At 38.3% G+C, this 26828-nt stretch overlaps 1 long non-coding RNA gene across 1 annotated transcript in view; it reads right to left on the bottom strand.

Moving 5' to 3' along the window:
- LOC124242210 (uncharacterized) overlaps positions 1–26828 on the bottom strand; it is a 32964-nt gene that overhangs the window by 5470 nt on the left and 666 nt on the right. The window contains exons 2-3 of the long non-coding RNA XR_006889401.1: positions 26391–26477; positions 22939–23111 (exon numbers count right to left, since the gene is read on the bottom strand). This is a non-coding gene — a long non-coding RNA (uncharacterized LOC124242210). The remainder of the gene's footprint in view (positions 1–22938; positions 23112–26390; positions 26478–26828) is intronic.

The raw sequence follows: 26828 nt of genomic DNA, 5'->3' as shown, positions 1-26828 counted from the left end.
ATATATCTATGTCTTCATATTTAAAGTGGGTCTTTTGTAAATATCATGTTGTTGGATCTTGCTTTTTAAAAATTTAATATAACAATTTCTGTCTTTTAATTGGTATGTTTAAATCATGTGTATTTAATGTAATATCGATATGATTGAATTTAAATCTATCATCTGGCTAGTTGTTTTCTACCTGTTTCACTTTGTCCTTATTATTTTATTTTATCTCCTCTATTGGCTTATTATTCATGCCTCATCTTAAAGAAATATATTTAATGGTTGCCCTAGAGTTTAAAATATATGTCTTTAATCACATTCTATCTTAAAATAATATTATACTTCTTCCCATATAGTATGAGAACCTTACAAAAATATATGCCCAATTCCTTCATCCCATCTCTTAGGCTGTTGTTGTCCTACATTTTATTTTTGCATATACTGTAATTACACAAGGCATTACTGCTATTTTTGCTTTAGATGGTCAGTTACCTTTTATTAAAAATTTTATTGAGATATTGTAGATTTACATGCTGTAGTAAGAAATAATACAGAGAGATCCATGTAATTGTTACCCAGTTTACCCTAATGGTAACATCTTGCAAACTATAATACAATATCACAACCAAGATCGACACTGATACAATCCACTGATCTTACTCAGATTTCCAGAGTTTGACTTGTATTTGTATGCATGTGTATGTTTAGTTCTATACAATTTTATCACATGTAGGTTCATGGATCCACCACCACAGTCAAGATACAGAACAGTTCCATCACCACCACAATTATTCACGTTGCCCTTTTATAACCACATTCATCTCTGTTCCTTTCCATGCCCCATCCCTAACCCCTTGCAACCAGTAATCTGTTCTCTATTTCTAAAATTTTATCATCTCAAAAAAATGTTACATAAACAGAGTCATACAGTATGTAGCCTTTTGTGACTGGCTTTTCTTCCCTCAGCATAATTTCCTGGAGTGCCATCCAAGCTGCTGTTTGTATCAATAGTTTGTTCATTTTTACTGCTGAGTTGTAGTCCATGGTTTATATTTATCACAGTTTGTTTAACCATTTACCTGTTGAAGGACATCTGAGCTATTCCAATTTTTGGCAAGTATGAATAAAGCTGCTATGAATAGTCATTTAGAGGTTTTTGTGTAAATGTAAGTTTTCATTTTTCTGGGATAAACGCCCAAGAGTACAAAAGCTGGGTTTCATGGTAACTGCATGTATAGTTTCATAAAAAACTGCAAAACTGTATTCCATCATGGCAGTACCACTTTACATTCCCACCAGAAATTAGTGATCCTCAATTATCTTTTACAGTGATCAAAAATAATTTTTAAAAAGCCTTTTATATTTATCTTCGTTTTAATCAGTTCTAGAGACCTTAATTTCTTGGTAGAGATCTAAGTTTCCATCTGGTGACTTTCTTGAACATTTCATGTAATGGAGGTCTGTTGGTAACAAATTCTTTCTGCTTTTGTTTGTCTGAAAAGTCTTTATTTCACCTTGCTTTTTGCTTTTTTTCTGTTTTTTTTTTTTTTTTTTTGCTGAGGAAGATTAGCCCTGAGCCAACATCTGCGCCAATCTTCCTTCACTTTAAATGTGGGTCACCACCACAGCATGGCTGATGAGTGGTGTAGCTCCACACCCAGGATCCAAACCTGTGAACCTAGGCCACTGAAATGGAGCATGCAGAACTCCACCACCATGCCACAGAGCCAGCCCCTTAATTTTTAAAGATATTTGCACTGTGTATAAAATTCTAGGTTAACAGGTTTTTTCTTTCAACATTTTAAAGATGTCATTTCATTGTCTTATGTCTTGCATAGTCTCTGACGAAGAGTCTGCTGTTGTTAATTCTGATTTTCGTTCCTCTATATAAGGTGTCTTATTTCTCTGTCTGCCTTCAATAGTTTATCTTTATCTTTGGTTTTCATCAGTTTGAATTTGATGCATCCAGGCGTTTTCTGTTTTTTATGTTTATTTCAATATTTATCTTGGTTCTCTGAGCTATTTGGATCTTGAACTTCTTGTTTTGATGTTTTTCATTATTTTTTCTTTTTTTTTGAGGAGGCTTAGCCCTGAGCTAACATCTGCTGCCAATCCTCCTCTTTTTGCTGAGGAAGACTGGCCCTGAGCTAACATCTGTGCCCATCTTCCTCTACTTTATATGTGGGACACCTGCCACAGCATGGCTTGACAAGTGGTGCATAGGGCTGCACCCGGGATCCAAACTGGGGGACTCTGAGCCATTGAAGCAGAATGTGCAAACTTAACTGCTGCACCACCAGGCCGGCCCTCATTCTTTTTTAAAATCCTGGCTATCATCTCTTCAAATATCTCATCTGACCTGTTCTAAATCCTCCTCCTCCACTTTCTTCTTCTTCTTTTGGCATTCCATTAAAATGTGTGTTTGTCTGATATTGTTCCAAAGCCCTCAGATGCTCTGCTATTTTTTCTCTCTCTTTATGTTTCAGCTTGAGTAATTTTTCTTGACTTATTTTCAAGTTCACTGATTCTTTCCTCAAAGGATACTCTGCCCATTAAGTTTGCACAAATCCAAACTTCTTCATAATCTGTAGCTCCCCTTTCAGAACAGAGTGTGAATTTATGATTAATTGGCCTCTCTGGAAGATAATGCAGTCACCATCTCCAACCCTATCTTTCCACATCTCCAGGCCCTGAGAGGAGAACTGTGCTGATTTCAGAGAAAGTGACATGAAAGCAAATTCAGGAAATATACAATTTTGTACTCTCTTACTGCAACACCCTGGCTTGAATCAGAAAACTGAGAAAGTGAATCAGGTCAACCCCATCTACACCCTTTATGCTTATTGAACATGCCCACCCACAGACCAACTAGTGGCAACTCAGGGAGTACTCTTTCTATATACACCCAGTGGCATGCTGGAGTCTGCTCACACTGGCTGGTGAGAGCCGTTGTTAACTTTTGAGGAATTTCTCAAGCTGGTTTTTAAACACAGTCATTATTTAAAAATAATATCTAGAAGTTTATAATTAAATTATTTTTAAAACAAAAGTGATAAATATTCAAAACATTACTTTCTAATTACTACATTTTACTCTTCTTTATGCTCTTCATGTTATTAATATCTGTTGTATCTGTATGCTGATACAACATACGTATATGATGTATGATATTTATTTTGTTTTCTAATTTTATAACGGTATGCTACTGAGCATCTCTTCCCAAATCTGTGTTCAGTGATACCACATCTGTAGCTTGAAATTAACCATGCTGGATGTACTTATACCATAGAAATCAGTATAAATTATTGCTTTGTTTTGTTGATTGTCTAGACCAGGAGTCAGCAAACATTTTCTGTAAAAAGCCAGATAATATTTTAGGCTTTGTGAGCCACACAGAGTTTCTGTTGCACAGTCTTCTTTCTTTGTTTGTTTTCATAAGCCTTTAAAAGTCTAAAAATTATTCTTAGATTTCAGACTGTACAAAAACAGGCCACAGATTGGATTTGGCCCCTGGGCTAAAGCTGAATTCCTATTTCTTCACAACCAGAGCCCTACAACTGAGGCGGTCAGCCACAGAAATCCGGGTTATATGAGTTCTCTTATCCTGGTCCCTGAATTTCCCAAATCTGACCACTATTAATCACAGGAGAGTCTACAGATGATGTTGATGCAGTCGTACTCAATGAAAAGGAAAAAAAAGGCTATCTTATTAATAAAATCAGTCAAAGAATCAATAGGAAGCTTAAAAACATAAAAAGAAGTGGCATACACAGACAGGTGAGCTCCCAGAAGTCCAAAGCAACTCACGCAGCATCCAAGGGTGGAGAGTGGCAGGCTGTGTCCCGGTCTAGAAAACTACGTGGAAACAACCAACAGACAGGCCTTACCTCATAACTTTCTTATTACAGAGTCAAAAAGCCTAAAACATGCTGGGTTTTTTGTTTTGTTTGTTTTGTTTTCTAAACAAATTAGTGGTTCTAAAGAACAGTTTTGCCTTCTGATATAATGTAAACTCTGTAAGAAGAGACAAACGACTGACATTTTGTCTGCATCTCATGACAGCCGGCATTGACCTTAAAGAGCCTCTGCATAGCCTGTCTTGTTCCTCCTTGAGAATGGGCTCCCAACCAGAATCGGAATCATGGCAATGCCCAGCAGGACCAGGCAAGTCAAATTAAACACAGCATCATAAAGACCGAAGTTGTACTAGGGAAAAAAAAGATTTAAGACATAGTTTCTCCAGTGGTTTCTTTTCTTATCAGCTTAAAGCTATATGACAAAAGGTTTCAGAAAAGTTTTGCTATCTATTGAACCCATTTAAAAAGTAACAAAGTTTATCAAATAATTTTGATTCTTTCATATAATTGAATAATTGAATAATCCCCACCTTTCAGGTTCTCATGCTAGAGGAGGCTGATATGTAAACCCATGATCACAAGGCCCCGTGAGAAGAGCTACGGCTACAGAGAAGGACCACGTGCAGAGCCCAGGAGGACAGGGGCTGCTCATCTACACACTCATAATACTCTAGTCTTGAAATGACCCTCCAACGGATTTTAAACAGTGATGGGAGTTGAGCATTCACTTTTATTACTGAATTTACTTCTATTCAACACAATTAGAGGTTTTGAGAGGAAACCAGGGTTAATAATAATATTTACAAGTGACATGGCCTGGTTTTCCACCAAGAACTTCCATTAAGCCCAAAGGTTCCTATGGCTCTTGATTATAGTCCAGATGGATCATATTTGTTCATGTAAATCATTTGCAGTAAAAGGGGGCCGCTGATTCTTCAGGGGCTGATTATCTAGTCTGCAGCTTCTTTTTGGTTACCTGGGCTATCTAAAATAGCACCTCATTAATTCAGCCAAGTAGAAATAAGTGAAAAGATCAAACTCACGATACAAGAAGAGGAGGAAGTTTGTTTACATTTTCATACTAAAACCAGTTGCTATTACCAGAACCTATGTATCATTCATTCATCTAAAAAAAAAATAGGCACTGTGTGATTACCAATGTGTTAGGCCCTGAGCTAAGTATGAGGTACTCAATGGTAGGCAAAACTGATAGAGGTCCTACCCTCATGGAGCTTACCTCCTAGTGCAGGAGAGAGGTCTTAACCAAATAATCACACATAAGACTGATTTACATAGGATGACATAAGATGACTGTGAAAAGAGCTGTGATGGAAAAGCACAAGATATTAGATGCAGCACATAGCCAGAGAGTCTGGCCTACTCTTGCCAAGTGAGCCCAGAGAAGGCTCCTCTGGAAAGTACTATTTGAGCTAAGTTCTGAAGGATAAGTAGGTGTTAATTAGAAGGCCTCTGCCTAAAATCATGTGCAAAACCTCCAACCCGCAAGGAAATGTCCTTGGTGCTCTGGATCAGATTGCATTTGTCAGCTATGGCCATCCCTCCTGACTGCTCCACAAGTCCACCCTTCACCTCAAGTCCTACTGGGTCCAAGAAGTGACTGATTCTGACTTACCCACCCTTTGCTGTTCTGCGGCTACTTTCTGGGTTCTGAGACAACCATAGAGTCTTGGATCATAGGCTGGACCATGCAATACATACTGACCGTAGCCTCTAGAAGTAACAGAGGTGCCAAGGGTGGTGTCGGGATGTGGCTTACACTTCTGCCTCACTCAAACTATCTATAGAAAAATCTCATTTCTGGGGCTACGGGGTGTTTTGTCTTCCCAGCATTCCGTCCTTTAAGAAAATCCTCTCCCCTCTTGCAAAGTAAGCCTGTCTCAGTCCTAAAGATCCAGTGGAGGCTGACTCCCTTACGCCCACCCCCAAGGTGACACACGCCCAGACCTGTTCAAAGGACTCCAGCCCAGGCTACAGGGATGGGCACGTGACTCACGCAGAGCATTTCAGGGTCCACCTGGGGCCTTTTGCTATGCCACTGGGATGAATGTACATGCTTCCTCTAGGATCTTAGGCTGTTAGGCCCATGTGAACTTGGAGTTTTCTTGCCACCATGTGGTAAAAGCTTGCACTCAATACAGAGGGAAGTCAGGGACAGAGAACCAGGTTCCCGACATCATTTGAGTACCTACCTGGATCCAGCTCTGCCTGAATGTTCAGTTATATGAGCTGGTAAAGTCCTTTTTTGTTTAAACCCTGCTTTGCATTTCTGTCACTTGCAGCCAAAGTGGCCTGAATAATGTACCTTTCCCGTTGGCACTTACGTCCAAATTACCATAAATTGGCTGCTTCTGACCACTATAGGGAAAGGATTCAGTGATTTCTAAATGGCCACTCTTAACAAGGACACAAGAAGTTTGAAACAGCTGAGCACAGATTTCGAAAATGAGAAGACAAGGTCATGACTGCACTTTTGAACTTGATGTTATAGGTGCGCATGAGCATGAGACTTCTCTCGCCACCTTTGACTCTCACTGATTGGAACCACAAGACAGACCAGATGGGACAACTGGGCCAACAATGGGTGCAAGATGCCAATGAGGCAATGGAAACCCAAGTTCCACTTTGAAGCAGCCTAAATCACACATTTCTCAAATACAAAGAAGAAAGGAAGTGGCCTCATCAAGACCTTTAAAGGGGGAAAAACCCACAGAGCCACGGCCGTGAGCTGTGAGTCACAGGATTACTAGAGGATGTGCTCAGAAGCCCAGGGTTTTATGAAAAGACTGGTTTCTGCTTGGCCAAGGCACCTCCGTGCTTTTTATCTGAGTGTTTGGTTAGCAGCAGGAGCCCATTATCCTCCGGCACTCTCGAGTTCTAACAGATTCCAGTTTCAGAAACATCAAGAAATTGGATTCCAGCTGCCAGGGGTTCTCTCTGGGAGATTTTCGATCTCCAAGACAGAATTGTCTGTTTCTCTTTATTCCGTGGTGAGAGGGGGCATGGGGAACACCTGTGACAATCTGCAGAGGCAAAGCCTCGTGTCAGCACGCTGAAAACCCTGCAGAGAGAAAGCCTTAGGCTGGAAGTTCAAGGGCAGGCAGGGGAATGAACATTTAAATGAATAAAGCAATTTGATAACGACCATGTTGTGGGCTCAGAACCAAGGCTTTCAGGCTTACGTTGTTATTACTGAAACTGTAACCATTTTAATGGCTTCGTACTCTCCACAGCCAACATCCTTTCCCTACCACTTCATGGAATTACTGGATGCTCTTCAAAAATTTCCTTGATTTTTCTGTGCCTTTCTTAAGATTTTTCCTTTCTCTTAAGATGTTATTCTAATCTGGGAGAGATGCCCATGATGTAGAGAATTTCTTCTCTTCTCTCACATTACAACCACCCTACTGGGATGTGGAGGAACCTATTGACCAGTTGGGTCTTTATACTTTCAGAATGTCAATTCTAACCTCAACAGCATATGAATGAACCTCTGGCAGAAAAATAATTCCTAAGCCCTGCTTATAATTTCACTCAACAAATATTTATCACACACTTACTGTTTTCCATGCTTGTGATTTAGGGTAAATAAACCAATAATAATCCTTACCCTTAAGAAAGGTTACATTCTAGTGGAGGCAAAGACAATGGGCAAATACATTTAATTTTAACTTGTAATGATAACAATTGCACCTCTGCTTATGGAAAAATTTTTGCATCCAATTTTCTCTTACAATGCTCTAATTTCAAAAGAAAAAATATCTACCTACAGGTTCTAATATTCTAAAATATTAGTGGCTGGTGTCTGTTTCCCCATTTTCTTGCCTTAGATTACACCTGTTAAACCATTTGTAGATTCAGCTCTATGAGGCCAAGAGGGCCACATAAATCATCCTCATCTCACTTCTAATCCTATCATACCTAGGATCTTGCACATCACAAAACTAAAGCAAAGTCTGGCTCCTTTCCACTCTCCTCTTTCGCTATCAATGTAAGCTCAAAAAAGTATAAAGTTAATAAAGTTGCTTCCTGATAGAATCCGTGGAATATGTTTCTGGTCATTAGTATAAAAATAGACAATCTTATCAAAGGAGTTGCTGCCAAAATCAGTAGCAATGAGCGTTCCTGCAGAGAAAAGAGGAGCTCAGGATGGAAAAGCCCAAAGAAGCCAAAATAGACCGTGGTACAGTCTCTTGAATTAGAGTCAGGAAAACTTCAGTGCACCTCAAGAACAGAGAGGAAATTTCTCCTTGCCAGGGTCAGCCTGATGAATCCCTCGTAAGAGTAACGATAGCACAACATATATTGCCTGTGTGTCTGGCCCTGTTTGGTACTTTGTCGTTGCTACTAATTTTCACAGTCACCTGAAGAAGACACCAAGGCTTCATTACGCTCCCCAAAGTTCCACTGCTAGTAAGTTTGGAGCTGAACTTTTTACCTAGATCTGAGCTAAAAAAAAAAAATCTCTCTAGGAAAAAATGGTATTTATAATATAAGTTTATCAGAAGGAAAACAAAAGCTCATTTTCTAAGAAGAAAGTCATGTACTCTCTGTGGAAATGAATTCAGAAACTCTCACAGAAAGGCAATGGCCTACAACAAACATCAAGAACACAAATAGCTTGATAGATGACATTGCTGATGTGGAAATGTGACGATTTAACTCCCGATATACCTGTTTTTCTTTGCCAGAGGTTGGGGCCTATTGCTAATGTTTCCTATAAAGACTAAATGGAAAAAAGTAAGAGCATAATACTTCTCCCAAGTCCCCCCACCACCAATGTTGATTATCTCCTCCTTTAGACATAATCTTGTCCTCAGGCAGTCCCTTTGCAATGAAACATTATGATTCTTATTTACAGAGAAAGAGAAGTGAGCTACGGGGAAGAAATCAACAATGTCATTGATAATTCTGTGGTAAAACACAGGGTATATATTATTGTAGTCCTAAGAACTTCTGGATAGAATTCCGTACACAAAGTTTCACATCATAGCCCGATTTCTGATACACTATTAGTAAACTGATTTAGACTCAAGCATTATCTTTTGGCCAGATGTTCTTAATTTAAAATGCTACAGATGCTCACATTAATTACAGCTGGCAAATGGACTTATTATAAGAACACTGTTAAAGACTAACTGATCATCCCAATATTCCTTCTAGCAACCCCAACAAATGTTTATGCTTATATGTACACAGTTATTGAAGCTGTAATATTTCAAATATGTTTTTAATCCTATCTTCCCAAATAGACAGTGATGGGTGAAAGGAAAACCGCATCTCACCAAAGTACAAAATTTGAGGCTCTGAACACATGAAGTGTTCTAACTGCCAACTATTTCTGGCTCTTCCAGTGGTCCTATAGGAGGCTGCATGAGCTCTTCACAGGAGGGCTTCTTTATTTTCATTTTCAAGATTCTATGCTTCAGTCACCTCATAGATCAAGAACATGTAAAAACAACAATAAAGAAATTTACAATAAGCATTTCAGGACTACAGCAGAATCAACAGTTTGGTGTAGAATTGATACTTAGAGAGAACAAAATCCACGAGCACCAAGTATAATGCATAAGACTAGCCCATTTCTAGTCCAGGTAACGTAATCATTAACACTGAATAAAACCACCTATTAAGTCCTACTGAAACAGAAGTCATGAAGCAAACAGGAGCGATGCCTGCCTGAGAATTTCCAGGCTGTTGCTCTGGTAAGTCTCTGTGGAAAGCACTTGTTTTTCTAAAAAAAAGTTTTAAAATTGATTTTAATGATTAGCTACATACAATTAAACACCAAGAATATTTTCATTACTTAAAAGACAAAGCCTTGGGGCTATTTTGTGTCAATTATTCACCCTGAAGCAACTCATGATGGATCTGTGTCTTTGCTGGAGTTCAAGACAGCATTGTTTACTATGTCATCAAAAGTCACTTTCTAAACTTTTGTTGCAAGTATAATTTTGGAAGTATCTATTGTGAGGCTTTCAGACAAAAGAGAAGAAAAAGGAAAGCTGCATATATAATATTTAAAAACACACTTACTTAGCAGATTGGTCCAGAAGACTATTTTTTTTTTATTGAGTTATTGATAGGTTACAATCTTGTGAAATTTCAATTGTACATTAATGTTTGTCAGTCATGTTGTAGGTGCACCACTTCACCCTTTGTGCCCACCCCCCACCCCACCTTTCCCCTGGTATCCACTAAACTGTTCTTGGTCCATAGTTTTAAATTCCTCATATGAGTGGAGTCATACACAGATTATCTTTCTCTTGCTGGCTTATTTCACTTAACATAATTCTCTCAAGGTCCATCCATGTTATTGCAAATGGAATGATTTTGTTCTGTTTTGCAGCTGAGTAGTATTCCATTGTATATATGTACCACATCTTCTTTATCCATTCATCTGTTGATGGGCACTTAGGTTGCTTCCACGTCTTGGCTATTGTAAACAGTGCTGCAATAAACATTGGGGTGCACAGGACTTTTGGGATTGCTGACTTCAGGCTCTTTGGATAAATACCCAGTAGTGGGATGGCTGGATCGTATGGTAGTTCTATTTTTAGTTTTTTGTGGAATCTCCATACTGTTTTCCATAGTGGCTGCACCAGTTTGCATTCCCACCAGCAGTGTATGAGGGTTCCTTTTTCTCCACAACCTCTCCAACATTTGTTGCTATTAGTTTTAGATATTTTTGTCATTCTAACGGGTGTAAGGTGATATCTTAGTGTAGTTTTGATTTGCATTTCCCTGATGATCAGCGATGATGAGCATCTTTTCATGTGCCTATTGGCCATCAGTATATCTTCTTTGGAGAAATGTCTGTTCATGTCTCCAGCCCATTTTTTGATTGGGTTGTTTGATGTTTTGTGATTGAGTTGTGAGAGTTCTTTATATATTAAGGATATTAAGCCTTTGTCAGATATATGACTTGCAAATATTTTTTCCCAGTTAGTGGGTTGTTTTTTTGTTTCAATCCTGTTTTCATTTGCCTTGAAGAAGCTCTTTAATCTGATGAAGTCCATTTGTTTATTCTTTCTATTGTTTCCCTTCTCTGAGAAGGCATGGTGTCCGAAAAGATCCTTTTAATACTGATGTCAAAGAGTGTACTGCCTACGTTTTCTTCCAGAAGCCTTATGGTTTCAGGTCTCACCTTTAGGTCTTTGATACATTTTGAGTTTATTTTGGTGAATGGTGAAAAAGAATGGTCAATTTTCATTCTTTTACATGTGGCTTTCCAGTTTTCCCAGCACCATTTGTTGAAAAGACTTTCTTTTCTCCATTGTATGCCCTCAGCTCCTTTGTCAAAGATAAGCTGTCCATAGATGTGTGGTTTTATTTCTGGGCTTTCAATTTTGTTCCATTGATCTGTGCACCTGTTTTTGTACCAGTACCATGCTGTTTTGATTACTGTAGCTTTGTAGTATGTTTTGAAGTCAGGAATTGTGATGCCTCCCGTTTTGTTCTTTTTTCTCAGGATTGCTTTAGCAATTCGGGGTCTTTTGTTGCCCCATATGAATTTTAGGATTCTTTGTTCTAATTCTGTAAAGAATGTCATTGGGATTCTGATTGGGATGGCGTTGAATCTGTAGATTGCTTTAGGTAGAATAGACATTTTAACTATGTTTGTTCTTCCAATCCATGTACATGGAATGTCTTTCCATCTCCTTATGTCGTCATCCAATTCTCTCAGAAAGGCCTTGTAATTTTCATTATATAAGTCCTTCACTTCCTTAGTTAAATTTACCCCAAGGTATTTTATTCTTTTTGTTGCGATTGTGAATGGTATTGTATTCTTGAGTTCTTTTTCTGTTGGTTCATTACTGGAGTATAGAAATGCTACTGATTTATGTAAATTGATTTTATACCCTGCAACTTTGCTGTAGTTGTTGATTACTTCTAACAGTTTTCCAATGGATTCTTTGGGGTTTTCTATATATAAGATCATGTCATCTGCAAACAGCGAGAGTTTCACTTCTTCCTTCCCTATTTGGATTCCTTTTATTCCTTTTTCTTGCCTGATTGCTCCGGCCAGGACCTCCAGTACTATGTTAAGTAAGAGTGGTGATAGAGGGCATCCTTGTCTTGTTCCTGTTTTCAGGGGGATGGGGTTCAGTTTTTGCCCATTGAGTATGATGTTGGCTATGGGTTTGTCGTATATGGCCTTTATTATGTTGAGGTAGTTTCCTTCTATGCCCATTTTGTTCAGAGTTTTTATCATAAATGGCTGTTGGATCTTGTCAAATGCCTTCTCTGCATCTATTGAGATGATCATGTGGTTTTTATTCCTCAGTTTGTTGATGTGGTGTATCACGTTGATTGATTTGCGGATGTTGAACCATCCCTGTGTCCCTGGTATGAATCCCACTTGATCATGATGTATGATTCTTTTGATGAATTGCTGAATTCTGGTTGCCAAAATTTTGTTTAGAATTTTTGCATCTATGTGCATCAGTGATATTGGCCTGTAGTTCTCTTTTTTCGTGGTGTCCTTGTCAGGTTTTGGTATCAGCGTGATGTTGGCCTCATAGAATGTGTTAGGAAGTGTTCCATCTTCCCTAATTTTTTGGAATAGCTTGAAAAGGATAGGTATTAAATCCTCTCTGAAAGTTTGGTAGAATTCCCCAGGAAAGCCATCTGGTCCTGGGGTTTTATTCTTTGGGATGCTTTTGATTGCTGTTTCAATCTCTTTCCTTGTGATTGGTCTGTTCAAACTGTCTGCCTCTTCTTGAGTGAGCTTTGGGAGATTGTAGGAGTCCAGGAATTTATCCATTTCCTCTAGGTTATCCATTCTGTTGACATATAGTTTTTTGTAGTATTCTCTTATAATCTGCTGTATTTCTGCAGAGTCTGTTGTTATTTCTCCTCTTTCATTTCTGATTTTGTTTATTTGAGCTTTCTCCCTTTTTTTCTTTGTAAGTCTGGCTAGTGGTTTGTCAATTTTATTTATCTTCTCAAAAAACCAGCTCTTTGTCTGATTGATCCTTTCTACTCAGAAGACTATTTTTTAAGAAATAGATTTTATTTAGGTTTCCTGCAAAGTATCCAGAGATGACACGGTAATTCAACAAATAAATTGGCAGTCTTTGACCACTGGGAAAATGTATCTTTCTATTTCAGAATGTCCAGTAGGCAGCAAGAATTTGGCCAGGACTATAAGACAGGGCTACCACATGGAGTCGGGCAACACACTGCATCTGGTACCACGTGGAGTCAGGGCAGCACGCTGCATCTGGTACCATGCGGAGTCAGGGCAGCGCGCTGCATCCGGTACCACTCGGAGTCGGGCAGCACACTGCATCCGGTACCACGTGGAGTCAGGGCAGCGCGCTGCATCTCCTAACAAGCAGCTGAGTGCCAAGCTTGTGCTTCTCCTGTGGTCTGTGCTTGTGTTGACTTTGCTCACTGTACTGGACTTTCCTGTCTGCCTCCCCCACCTACGCTATGCGAGCTCCCAAGGGCAGAAAAGCGTCATGTCTTATGACTCTGTATTCCAGTGCCCAGCTCAGTGCGAACACCTCACAGGTACTCCATAAATGTTTGCTGACCAAAGACTGCAAGCATGCTTAACTGGCCAAATAGAAGGAATAGCCCTCTTTCTATAATATACTAGAATTTCATTGTCGTTTATTTTTTGTGAAAAGTGTGGACTTTGTTGCAATTTTTTAATAAGAGCTACATGTGTAAAATAATTAAGATAACTGATTTCTAATATTACTAATATAATTAGGAGAGATTAGAGGTTGGTTTTCTTGCCCAAGTGCCCCGGTTATGAATCTCCATTAACAATCAACTTAACCATTGCACATTACATTTATAGGCTGCTGTGAATAGTACATCCTTGGGTCAATAAGAAGAAAATAGATCTATTAAATTTAGGAAAATAATCTGCTCTGTAGAAGCTACATTTCTCTAACTGTATCAAGAAATCACAAACCATCTTTCACAAATGGGAGAAGGAAGAATAATTCCCCTGAACTATACAGTTCTGCACATTGTAACAGTAAAACATTAATCAAATATTAGAAAACTCACTTTCAAGTACGACATTTATTTTAAATAGACATTTTTGCTAAATTCGTCACACTGGTGAGTCTCAAAGCACTCTCTAATCATCTAACTGTACCCCGCTAAGTGCACAGTTGGCCTCTGGACTTCAGTCGGACACTTTCAGATCAGCATGAGCTATGTGAGGCCACCAGATGCCAAATGTTAAATTATCACTCAAAAATAAATGATACTTGAGGACCCTAAATAAGTTTATACCTCTAAAAATGCTTACTGTACCACGAGACTAATTTGCCAGCATGTCTGGTTGTCAACATATCTGTGCCCAAGTCAACAAGAATTAGTCTCTAGGGCTTCTGTTCCCAAGGAGGTAAATCTCTAGGTTTTCCACATCGGCTGCACAATAGAGTAAGCCGGGAGCTTTAAAAAATACTGACGCCTGGACCTCATCCCTAGAGATTCTGATTTAACCGGTCTAGGGTGTGGACTAGGCATCAGGGCTTTTTCAAGCTCCAAGGGAGTCTAATGTGCAACACAGTTGAGAACCATTCCTTTAGGGCATCTGTTCTCAAAGAAAATCCAGAGGAGCACAAGCTAAGCACACCCCTCCTTCCTCCATTGCTCCCACATCGATCAGTGAATGAGCTTGGAGCCTTTTCTCCCCCAGATTCTGTCCCTCTCCTTTTTCAGCCACCACGATTTTCTTCTATGACATTGCTTGAGCTTGTAATGCTTTCTGGATTTTGAGCAACTTCCTCAGTGCAGATGGGAAACGTTCTCAGTAGATGGGAAAGCTGAGACTAAGAAAGAGTTCCTTCAAATTCTACAGAAAAATGTGTTCCAGAACAGTCCACATTCACTTCCTTCACATACTCAAGTCAGGTCTTAACACACAATTGCCCAATTGTAAGACACGCCTCCACAACAAAGTATCACCAAGTTCTGCTGGTTGTCACTCCTTAATCTCTCTTGTGTCAGTCTCCTCCTTGCCTTCCATGTTACGTCACTTTAACTCAGTCCCACACCAGCGTTTCTCATATACAATGAATTCATTAGCTTTCAAACTATGCTTTCTCTGCAATTCAGCTAATCTCCCTTCAAACCATTCTCCACACCACATGGTGATCTTTTTAAAGACAAATCTGATATTATTACTCCTCAGTTTAATAACAATAATATTCCATTCTTTTAGGATCAAATCTGCATTTCTCAAACTCTACTAAACCATTTGCAGTTCCTCCAAGCATGTCACATGATCTCACGCCTCTCTGTCCTGGCACAGACTACTGCATTTTCACAATTCATCCGAGAGACCATTTCTTTGCTACCCAGTCTGAATTATATGCTCAGCTAGTGTGCACTCCCACAGCATCCCACTCTTACTTCTACCAATAACACCTAAGACACAGCATTATGATTTTCACTATAATTGACTATAATTCAGAGTAGGGACTGCATCTTTTGTCTCTTTGCTCTTTGGGCTCAGCACACGACCTGGTATATAGTTAAGTGTTCAGTAAATATTTATTGAATGAATGACCATCATTGCACATGGCCATGCTTTACACGTACTGTTCCTTTTCCCGGGTACATCCGCTGTCTACTCACAGTATAAACACCTCCACTGAAACCTGGCTGAAGTGTCTTCTCCTCTGTAAGGCCTTCCCAGACTTAGCTCCTGAGGCAGTGCTGATCATGCCCACCTTTTAGCCACCATTACGTACTTGTAATCATAGTACCTACCACTCTGTGCTGCAATGATCTGTCCTCACTTCTCTCTCCCTTACTAGATTGTAGGCTCCTTAGTGGCAGCAATCCACTTCATTTATCTTCATATTCTAAGCACTGTTACATAATAGGTGACATGTAACTAAGCCTTCATTTTGCTCCCCTCTAATCTTTGTTTTATACAACTGCCAGAATATTCTCAAACAAAATTCAGGTTATGTTTTTCCCTGGCTTAAAAGTCTTCAATGACTAGGTCCTTCAATGACTAGTCTTTCCCAAAGTACAGCATCTATACTCCTGGGAGTACACATGAGGCTTTTCAGATGACACACAATAGTTCTTTTTATTTTAATGATTGAGTATTTTGTGTTAGAAAAAGTGAAATCCACCAAATGAGTGATTTCATGTATACTTTTACTTATGACACAAGATTCTCTTTAAGTTAGTGATTTAAAATAAATTTAAAGAAAAATATTTATTAAATAATAGTACAAAGGGGCTGGCCTGGTGGTGTAGTGGTTAAATGCACAAACTCCACTTTGGTGGCCTAGGGTTCACAGGTTTGGATCCTGGGCATGGACCTATATACTGCTCATCATGCCATGCTGTGGCAGCATCCCACATACAAAACAGAGTAAGACTGGCACAGATGTTAGCTCAGTCACAATCTTCCTCAAGCAAAAAGAGGAAGATTGGCAATGGATATTAGCTCAGGGCCAATCTTCCTCACCAAAAATAAATAAATAAATAAATAAATAAATAAATAAATAAATAAATAGTAGTGAGAGTACTGGTATAACAAAAGTCAAAAAGTCATCATATTTTGGAAATCCTGATATACAGGATTAAGAAAATCTAAATCCAGCATCAGGTCCTTCACACCAGCCCCTGATTACCTTCCAGCCTCACTTCCCTTCCAGCTGCCATCAAGCATGATCTACCATATGCTACTAAACCACAGGTTTCCCATGTCTTAGTCCTTTCCCTCATTCAGTTTATTCTCAACACAGCAGCCAGAGGGATGCTGTTAAAAGGTAAGTCAAATTGGGTCATTACTCTGCTCAAAATTCTCCAATCAGAATGCTTTTACTTCTAGGAGATGCATGCTAAACTATAAGATGTATATAAACTATAAAATGTATAAAGTGCCACTATATCTGCAATGTAACCTTAAAATGGTTCAGAGAACAAAATACACACATACATATAGATACAGATAAAGCCAATAAGACAAAATGTTAATAACTGTTAAATCTAAGGAGTGGGAATATGGATTTTCTCTGTATTTTTCTCTCAACTTTTTTGTGTGTTTGAAAATTTTCACAATAAAAATTTGTGAGGAAAAACAAGATGGCTTGATGTATAGATAGAGGGATGGGTACACTGATCAGTATGTGATAAAACCAATACAGCAAGGTGTAAATAGTTGAATTTAGGTGGTGAGTATATGAATCTTCACTGTACAACTTTTTCAACTTTTTTGTATATTTGAAAATGTTCCTAATAAAATGTATGGGAGGGAGTTGTAAGAAAAAGTTTTAAAAAGAAATCCTTGTCTATGTAGAAAATCAAAAAGAATCAACAACAGCACATAAGACCTCCAGAAACTAATATGCAATTATAGCAAGGTTGCAGGATACAATGTTAATATACAAAAGTCATCTGCTTTCCCATATACCAGCAATGAACATGTGGAACTTGGAATTGAAAACATATTACCATTTACATTAGTACCCCCAAAATGAGATACTTAGGTGTAAAAGTAGCAAAATATGTGCAAGATCTATATGAGGAAAACTACAAAACTCTGACGAAAGAAACCAAAGATGAACCAAATAAATGGAGAGATATTCTATGTTCATGGATAAGAAGACTCAATACTGTCAATATGTCAGTTCTTCCTAACTTGATCTATAGATTCAAAACAATCCCAATAAAAATCCCAGCAAGTTATTTGGTGGATATCAATAAAGTGACTCTGAAGTTTATACAGAAAGGCAAAAGATTAAAAAACAGCCAACACAATACTGAAATCAAGAACAAAGCCAGTGGACTGACATTACCTAAAGCTACAGTAATCAAGCCAGTGTGGTATTGGCAAAAGAACAGACAAATAGATCAGTGGAACAGAATGGAGAGGCCAGAAATAGACTCAAATAAATATAGTCAACTGATCCTTGACAAGGGAACAAAGGCAATACAATGGAGAAAAAAAAAACAGTCTTTTCAACAAATGGTGCTAGAACAACTCCACATCTACATGCCAAAAATTAATCTAGACACAGACCTTAAACCCTTCACAAAAATTAACTTGAATGGATCATAGACCCAAATGTAAAACTCAAAACTATAAAACTTCTAGAGGATAACATAAGAGAAAATCTAGGTGACTTTGAGTATAGTGATGACTTTTTAGATATAACACCAAAGGCACAAATTCATGAAATAAATAATTGATAAGCTGGATTCCATTAAAATTAAAAACTTCTGCTCTGCCAAAGACACTGTCAAGAGAATGAGAAGACAAGCAACTGGGAGAAAATATTTGCAAAAGACATATCTGATAAAGAACTGTTATCCAAAATATACAAAGAAATCTTAAAACTCAACAATAAGAAAATGAACAACTCAGTTAAAAAATGGGCAAAAGGCCTGAACAGATACCTCACCAAAGACACACAGATGGCACATATGCATATGAAAAGATGTTCCGCATCATATGTCATTAGGAAACTGCAAACTAAAACAACGAGATACCGCTATATACCTATACATTAGATACACTATACACCTCTACACTATACATTAGAATGGTTAAAATCCAAAACACTTCGAGAAAGAGAAAATGTGAACAGTTCAAATGGCCCTGTCAATCACCAGAGGGGAAACAGAGAAAAATCAAGCATCCTATGTACTTATAGTCTGTCCTCCAATTATCAAATAAAATAAATAGATCAGTGCAATTGCTTTAAAAAACAAAAACCAAAATGAAAAAAAAACCCAATCTGACTTCTTCCAGGTTTTCCCCACTTCCATCCACCCTTGAAAAATTACCCAGAGATGATTCTTTTTTTTTTTTCAAAGATTGGCACCTGAGCTAATATCTGTTGCCAATCTTCTCTTCTCCTCCTCCTCCTCCCCCTCTTGCTCCTCTCTTCTCCTCCTCCCTAAAGCCCCCCAGTACATAGTTGTATATTCTAGTTGTAGGTCCTGGTTCTGCTATGTGGGACGCTGCCTCAGCATGGCTTGATGACTGCGCCCAGGATCTAAAGCAGTGAAACCCTGGGCCACCGAAGCAGAGCGCGTGAACTTAATCTCCCGGCCGCAGGGTCAGGCCTCCAGAGAGATTCTTCTAAATGTCACTTGGCTGGCTACTCAAAGGCCTCCAATGCCTTTCTGCTGCCCAGCAGATTCCCCTTCCTGAGAACCAGGGTGGGTGGCTCAGGAGGACAAGGTCCTTGGAATCAAACACATTTGGGTACAACCTTGGCTTTATCACTTGGTCATTACAGGACCTGGATAACTCACAATTTCTCTAAGTCACAAGATATATCACTGCAAAGATGCAAATGTTACCACCCACTATCTAGGTAAACAACATGCATGAAACACTCACTTTACACGTAGATGACACATATAAAGCACCTAGAACATGGCCCAGGATTCCAGAATCTTCTGACAGGCATTTAATTCTACTGTTTGACCCCAAAGCACAAACTTATCTTCTATTTGCATGACGTGAGAGGTCTGCTGCCCTCAGGCCACACTTCTCTCTACCACCAATGCTGCATTCACCATAAGAGACACCAGCTTTTGAGGGCCTACTGTGTGCCCGACAGCCACCCTGGTTCTCAACAGACAGCATCACTTAATCGTCACAGTCTATGAAGCCCATGCAGAATGCATTAGCCCCACTTTGCATCCTACGCACTTCGCCTCATTCTCCACTGGCTTTAGAGGCTCCTTCCACTGAAGACTCAGAAAACACAGGTTAAACCTCTGTTGTGACACACAGTTTGCCTGGCGGTAGTTAGGTTCTTCTCTAAGCCTTAAGCTTCTTGATAGGCTCATATAGAATCTTGATCATCTTTACATTTCCCCCAATTGCTAGGTCAAAGTACCCCCGCCAACTTTCAGACTCATGTCATCACTGGCTTCCTAAACATTTCTAATCAGAGTTAAACTCCTCCCCTTCTCTGTTCCTCCTCCTGGTCTCCAGGAATAGTAAAATTGTCAAGAGTTAGCAGACCAACTAGACCTGAGAAGTCAATGTATTCACTTCTAGCTGAATTAGAACCCACATCAACATGTGTATTGAGAAAATATTACAAAGAAAACAGAAGCCTGAAATCTTACCTTGACACTCTGGCGGCCTTCCTAGAAGCGGGAGAAACAAAATTACATTTAATGTGAAACATATTATTTTTTATAAATCTACGGTTCCTGACCATACAGTCAAAATAATAATCCAATGGTATTATGATAATGGTGTAGTTCAGCATAATAAATTCATGGAAGTATAAGCAAAAGAAAGAATTTCCTATTTAATTGGTGATATTTCATAAGCCATTTCTGATAAAGAGAATTAAGGTAAATATCTTATTTTGGAACAAAAGCTCTACTTACATTCTACTAAATGCACACCAATCTACTTCACTTTAAAAACGGAAATGGCAGACACTTTAAAATTGATATGCTAATGCACCATTCACCTGGCATTATTTTTGTCAACTCCAACAGCCATAATAAAGTCCAGAACCCAGGACTGTTTTCAAGCCTCCAAGACAACAAAAATAAAGGCAAAACCTTTGGACTAAGATATGCCTTTTCACTCACCAGAAACACCTTAGAAATCTTTTATTCAGTGTTGACTATTTGCTCAACTAACAAACAATTCCAACAAATCAGGTCTTATGATCTTTCCCAGATCACTAACGACAAAGGTTGTCAAATCAGAAATGAAGCAGGAAGGGCTGGCCCTGTGGCGTAGTGGTTAAGTTCAGCTCACTCTGCTTAGGTGGTCCTGGGTTCGCAGCTTCAGATCCAGGCATGGACCTATACCACTCATCAGTCATGCTGTGGCAGCGACACACATACAAAATAGAGAGTGATTGGCACAGATGTTAGCTCAGGGCTAATCTTCCTCACCAAAGAAAAGAAAAGAAATCAAAGGGAGATGGCTAGAGAAAATGCACAAGCAACAATAGTAATGACAGCTAACATTTCCAGAAAAGCAAAAAGTCTTCCCAAACCTGAGTCATCTCCTGAAGACATCACTGAATTACTGCTCAGTAAAACCCAGGCGGGGCCCCAATTAAACAACATGTAAAGACACACTTTCTTGGCCTCTAGAACATATTTCCCCAATCAAAAGTTATAAATGGTCATCAGATGCTGAGTTCAGCCTGGAAAACTTGACAAGAATATCACTGCAGTATCAAAACACCACTTATAATATGTTTTCACAGGAAACGCATCCAGAGAAGGCCAATGGGAAAGTCACGGATGTTCCTCTAACATCACATGCTGCTCAGCAGACATTGAGCTTCCTCTACCTGATGACACCCTACCCACAGGCAGTGACAAGCAGGAGGAGCAATGAATGGCAACTGAGAGGAAGGATGAGGATGCAAGAGTTAAGTAACTCAGCTGAGGGGCAGGATCAGGACCAAGACAAGAGTCCCCTGAAAATCAGAGCAGAGGGGCATTTCAAATGAGAGAAGCAGTGGGAACATGAAGTGCTTTCCCCTTCTCCCGCTCCAAGCTCTGTTGTACTCTGATTCTCTTTCTTCTGAAGGAATCCCTTGGGCAAGGGGGAAGAAGATATCCCAGGAACCCACAAGAAAGACCTTTGCTTTCAAGGAATTTCCCAAGCAATATGCATGGGGAAAAATTCATTTACAATGATAGGTCCATTACAATTAAGAAGTTCAGAAATCTGTTCTTAATTTTAGAATGTTTGCACCCAAAAGTCTGCCACTTTGGTCAGTTTCAGTCATTTGCAAAGCTCACTTATACAGAATAATTTGTTCCCAGTTATGTTAGATAACTGAGGGATTGGGTGGGACCATCACCAAACATACTCATGTCCTGCTCTCTCCACAATTAACATATTAAAAGAACCTAAAATATAAATCAAGTCCAAGGATGCCTTGGACATGAATGTGTGGAGAGATGAGGGGATATGGCAGAATGTGAACAGAAGATGCTTCTTTGTCTGGTATCAGAAATCATTTCACTTTATTAAGGTGAGTTATGCATATCAGTTAACTGTGCCATAGAGTTGGTCTTAGTTTAACCATGTCTTCAAGTTTCATCCTGGTCTATTGAGAAAAGATTGCTTATACATGTTTGGTGAGTAAAATGCTTTTCAAAGAAAAGGGCATTTGCTAAACACAATAGTATACAATCAAACCAGAAAATTTTGTAAACAGATACATTAAGAAAAATAAAAAATTATCTTGTCCTCTACAGATAAGTACTTTTTCTTATCATTCTATGGTAGTTTCATGCAGCATTTTTTTCATTCTAGGTATATATAGAAGCATATACATTTTTAAATACTCTGTATAGAAGCTCACGGTTTCTGCTTTTTCCACCTGACATTAGCATTGTCCATTTCCTGAAATGTCTTTGAAACATACGAATTTTAAAAGCTGCCTGATACAGTCATCCCTCAGTATCCTCAGGAGATTGGTTCCAGCGATCTGGTATCCATCCCCCAGCGGATACCAAAATCAGAGGATGCTCAGATCCCTTAGTTGATACAGAACCTGCACATACAGAGGGCCGACTGCATTTCACTGTGTGGATGTACAATAATTTAACAATTCTCCTACTAAGTGTCATTTAGGTTGTTGCTACATTTTCACTGTAATCAATACTGTCCTATTAAATATCTTCATACAAGGTCTTTAAATGCATGCCTTTCATGAGGATGAATTCATTATTTCATGAGGATAGATTACAAGAAGTGGAATTATATTCAAAAAAAGAAAATGAACATTTTTAAGGTTTCAGATAAATATTATTAACCTGTATCTAAGAATGGTTATGAGAATTCACAATTCCCTAACAGTGTATGAAAGAGGCTATCAAGCAGTTAATATTTATCTCTTTTTGATAGAAAGGATTTAGAGCTTGAAGTTTTCTTATGGAGTTTATAATTGTTTATTGAGTCCTTTATTAAAAAAGATTAGAATATGTTACAAAGTTGCTTCCATTTCAAACATTAATTTGTGTACTTGTTAATAATCTGAAAGGAAACAAATGAAAAGGCCAGTGACTATAAAACCCCCCTGCATATTTATGATTCAAAGTCTACCTAAAAGTACTGTAATATACTCACAGCAAGGACAGTGTTCCAGAAGTAAATGGCCAATAGAGCAGTTCCCAGGTAGGCAGCATCTTGAAGCAGGGCTCAATTTCCAGTTCACCTGGGACCCTACCAGTTCTTGTGTCTAATGCTGGGCCGGAATCTCTCTCAATCACACCTTTCTTTTGATAAGTTGAATTTTATCACTTGAAGGTCAACATAAGACAAAAAATATTAAGTCAAAAGAAATATGACTTTAATCAGAAATAATCAACTTTTGAGGCTTGTATAAACCAAAGTGGTGATAATGTCTATGGCACTAATATGCGTAATTTCTCTAAGATCCTAGATTTTAATTTTATTACATTTAATGTAAATAAAGACAAAGGTTTCCACTTAGTATGTGCAGACTGCTCCTGAGAACTGTTCTACACTGAATGCTCTGGATTTAACTGTATGTTCTGGAAAACTAGATACCTTACTTAGTTCCAAATGTTGCCTTGAAGACAGTACATTAAACAAACAGAAGCATTCACTCAAAAGAATATGGCTCAACAGTGGGAATGAATTATTCACTAATTCACGCAACAACATGAGTGAATCTCAGGAACACTGTGCTGAACAGAATAAGACAGGTACAAAAGAGCACATACGGCACATGTTTATTTACATGAAGTTCTAGAACAAGCAAACTTAACCTATGATGAGGTTAGGCACTGACTGGGAGGAGGGTAAGGGAACATTCCGGGATGACAGTAATATTATATATCTGATGAAGTTGGATTATACTGGTATATGTATTTGTCAAAACTCAGATTTGTGTATTTCACTCTATGTAGTTTTACATTAAAATTAAAATATGTAAATAAATATTGAACTCTAGTTACTGGCAGGCATGCTGAAGAATTTAGGAAAAAATATACTCATGGCTGCAATTTAATTTGAGATACATCAAAAACAAGATGGACTGATGGATGGGTAGAGAAATGTATGGATAGGTATGTCATAAATCAAGTTTAGTAAAATGTTAGTGAATCAATGTTGCTGTGTGTTTGAAAATCCCCATAATAAAATGTTGGTGGTAATTAGCAAGACCAAAATGCCACGTCAGTGATTGTTCTATTGAACGAGAATTCCAAAAATAATTGTTATTAATGTACTAGATATTTAAAAAAATTTTAGCACATTCCCAATTGGGCTTTTTCTCAACCAGTTCATCATGGAACTGCAAACTCCAAGTACACACTGGACAGTCCTGCAGAGGTGCTACTCCAGGTTTATGTTTTAAGGGGCATGACCAAAGGGAAATAACCAGCCCCATGGCTTTTTTCAGGTAGAGAATGAGTCAATTGTGGTATATCCCATATCAAGGAGCCCTACACAGCAATGAAAAAGAACAAACTATTAATAAATAAAATATTATGGGTAAACATTTAAATGATTTTGCTGACTTAAAGAATACAGAGTGAAAAAAAATCCTATATGACTCCACTACATAAAAATCTATAAACTATACACCATTCATTGAGGGTAATGGGTGTGGTAATAAAGGGAGGTGAAGGCAGATGGAGGCGAAGGAGCCTGAGAAACCTTTTGGATGCGTTTGATATGTTTATTATCTCATTGTGGTGATAGTTACACGGCTGTACACATATATCAAAATTCAACAAGTTGTATTCTTGAAATAAGTCCTACATATTATACACCACCTTATTCCTCAATCTAGTAGCAGAAAGAAAAATTAAATTCACAAACTGTTAGAGTTTTTTATTTTCCTGACAAAACATTTCAAACATTTTTTAAAAAAATAGTTAATAGAATTTAACTTACAAATCTTTAACCCAACTTGTTTTTTTTAATTTATTTTTAAATTTTTTTACTGCAGTAACAGTGGATTATAATATTATACAGCCTTCAGATGTACATCGTCATGTATTTCTAATTCTGTGTAGATTACACCATGTTCACCACCCCAAAACTAATTGTAGTCCATCACCACACATGTGAACCTAATCACCCCTTTTCCTCTCCCCCCTCCCCCCTTCCCTATGGTAACCACCAATCCAATCTCCATTGCTATGTGTTTGTTTGTCATTGTTTTTATCTTCTACTTATGAGTGAGATCACATGGTGTTTGACTTTCTCCCTCTGATTTATTTCACTTCACATAATACCCTCAAGGTCCATCCATGTTGTCACAAATGGCCGGATTTCATCATTTCTTATGGCTGAGTAGTATTCCATTGTGTATATATACCACATCTTCTTTATCCATTCATCCCTTGATGGGCACCTAGGTTGCTTCCAAGTTTTGGCTATTGTGAATAATGCTGCAATGAACCTAGGGGTGCATGTGTCTTTGTGCATCTGTGTTTTCAAGTTCTTTGGATAAATACCCAGCAGTGGGATAGCTGGATCATATGGTAGATCTATCCTTAATTTTCTGAGGATACTCCAAACTGCTTTCCATAGTGGCTGCACCAGTTTGCACTCCCACCAGCAGTGTACGAGAGTTCCCTTCTCTCCACATCCTCTCCAACACTTGTTTCCTGTCTTGTTAATTATAGCCATTCTGACTGGAGTGAGGTGGTATCTCACTGTAGTTTTGATTTGCATTTCCCTGATAGCTAATGATGTTGAGCATCTTTCCATATGCCTGTTGGCTATCCGTATATCTTCTTTGGTGAAATCCCTGTTCAGATCTTTTGTCCATTTGTTAATTGGGTTGTTGGTTTTTTTGTTGTTGAGATGTATGAATTCTTTGTATAGTTTGGATATTAACCCCTTATCTGATATTTGGTTTTCAAATATCTTCTCCCAATTGTTACGTTGTCTTTTCGTTTTGTTGATGGTTTCCTTTGCTGTGCAGAAGCTTCTTAGTTTGATGTAGTCCTATTTGTTCATTTTTTCTTTTGTTTCCCTTCCCTGGTCAGACGTGGTACTTGAAAATAGGCTGCTAAGACCAATGTCAAAGAGTGTACTGCCTATGTTTCCTTCTAGAAGTTTCATGGTTTCGGCTCTTACATTCAAGTCTTTAATCCATTTTGAGTTGATTTTTGTGTATGGTGTAAGATAATGGTCGACTTTCATTCTTTTGCTTGTGGCTGTCCAGTTTTCCCAACACCGTTTATTGAAGAGACTCTCCTTGCTCTATTGTAGGCTCTTGGCTCCCTTGTCAAATATTAGCTGTCCATAAATGTGTGGGTTTACTTCTCGGCTCTCGATTCTGTTCTATTGATCGGTGTGTCTGTTTTTGTGCCAGTACCATGCTGTTTTGGTTACTATGGCTTTGTAGTATATCTTGAAATCAGGGAGTATGATACCTCCAGCTTTGTTCTTTTTTCTCAGGAATCCTTTGGCTATTTGGGAATTTTTGTTGTTCCATATAAATTTTAGGATTCTTTGTTATATTTGTGTGAAAAACGTTGTTGGAATCTAAGCCAATTTGTTGTTAAGAAAAATAAATAAATAAATTACAAGCTTACCTTGGAATGGAAGCCTAGGTTTTCTTTTGTGTCTCCATGAACTACTTGGCTATAATCCTTTGAAAAATATCCAAAAATACACCCTTCCTGTAGGAATGAATGTGAAAAAAATTAAAATTCTATATTCTAGATATAAATAAGAATAGTATATATAGACATGAGCATAACTAAGGTAGGCAGATACTATTATAATTACACTGGAATTAATCTACCAATAAAAATTAAGTATAGAATATCCTAAAGACCAAACATCTAAAACCATTGATATTTTCTTTCAACATTCATTTTCATTTTGAACCAGGGCACATAATGTCAGATTTCTGAACTGCATAAAAGATTTGCATAAGAGAGGAATCTTGCATGTTCTATGGTTAAAACTATGAGAACCAAAGCTAGTTAGAAACACAACTCTTAGAGTGGCGAGCCAGAACTCACTGT

This window comes from Equus quagga, chromosome 7, assembly GCF_021613505.1.
Source record: "Equus quagga isolate Etosha38 chromosome 7, UCLA_HA_Equagga_1.0, whole genome shotgun sequence".
NCBI lineage: Eukaryota > Metazoa > Chordata > Mammalia > Perissodactyla > Equidae > Equus > Equus quagga.
This window is presented reverse-complemented; position numbering and strand designations above follow the sequence as displayed.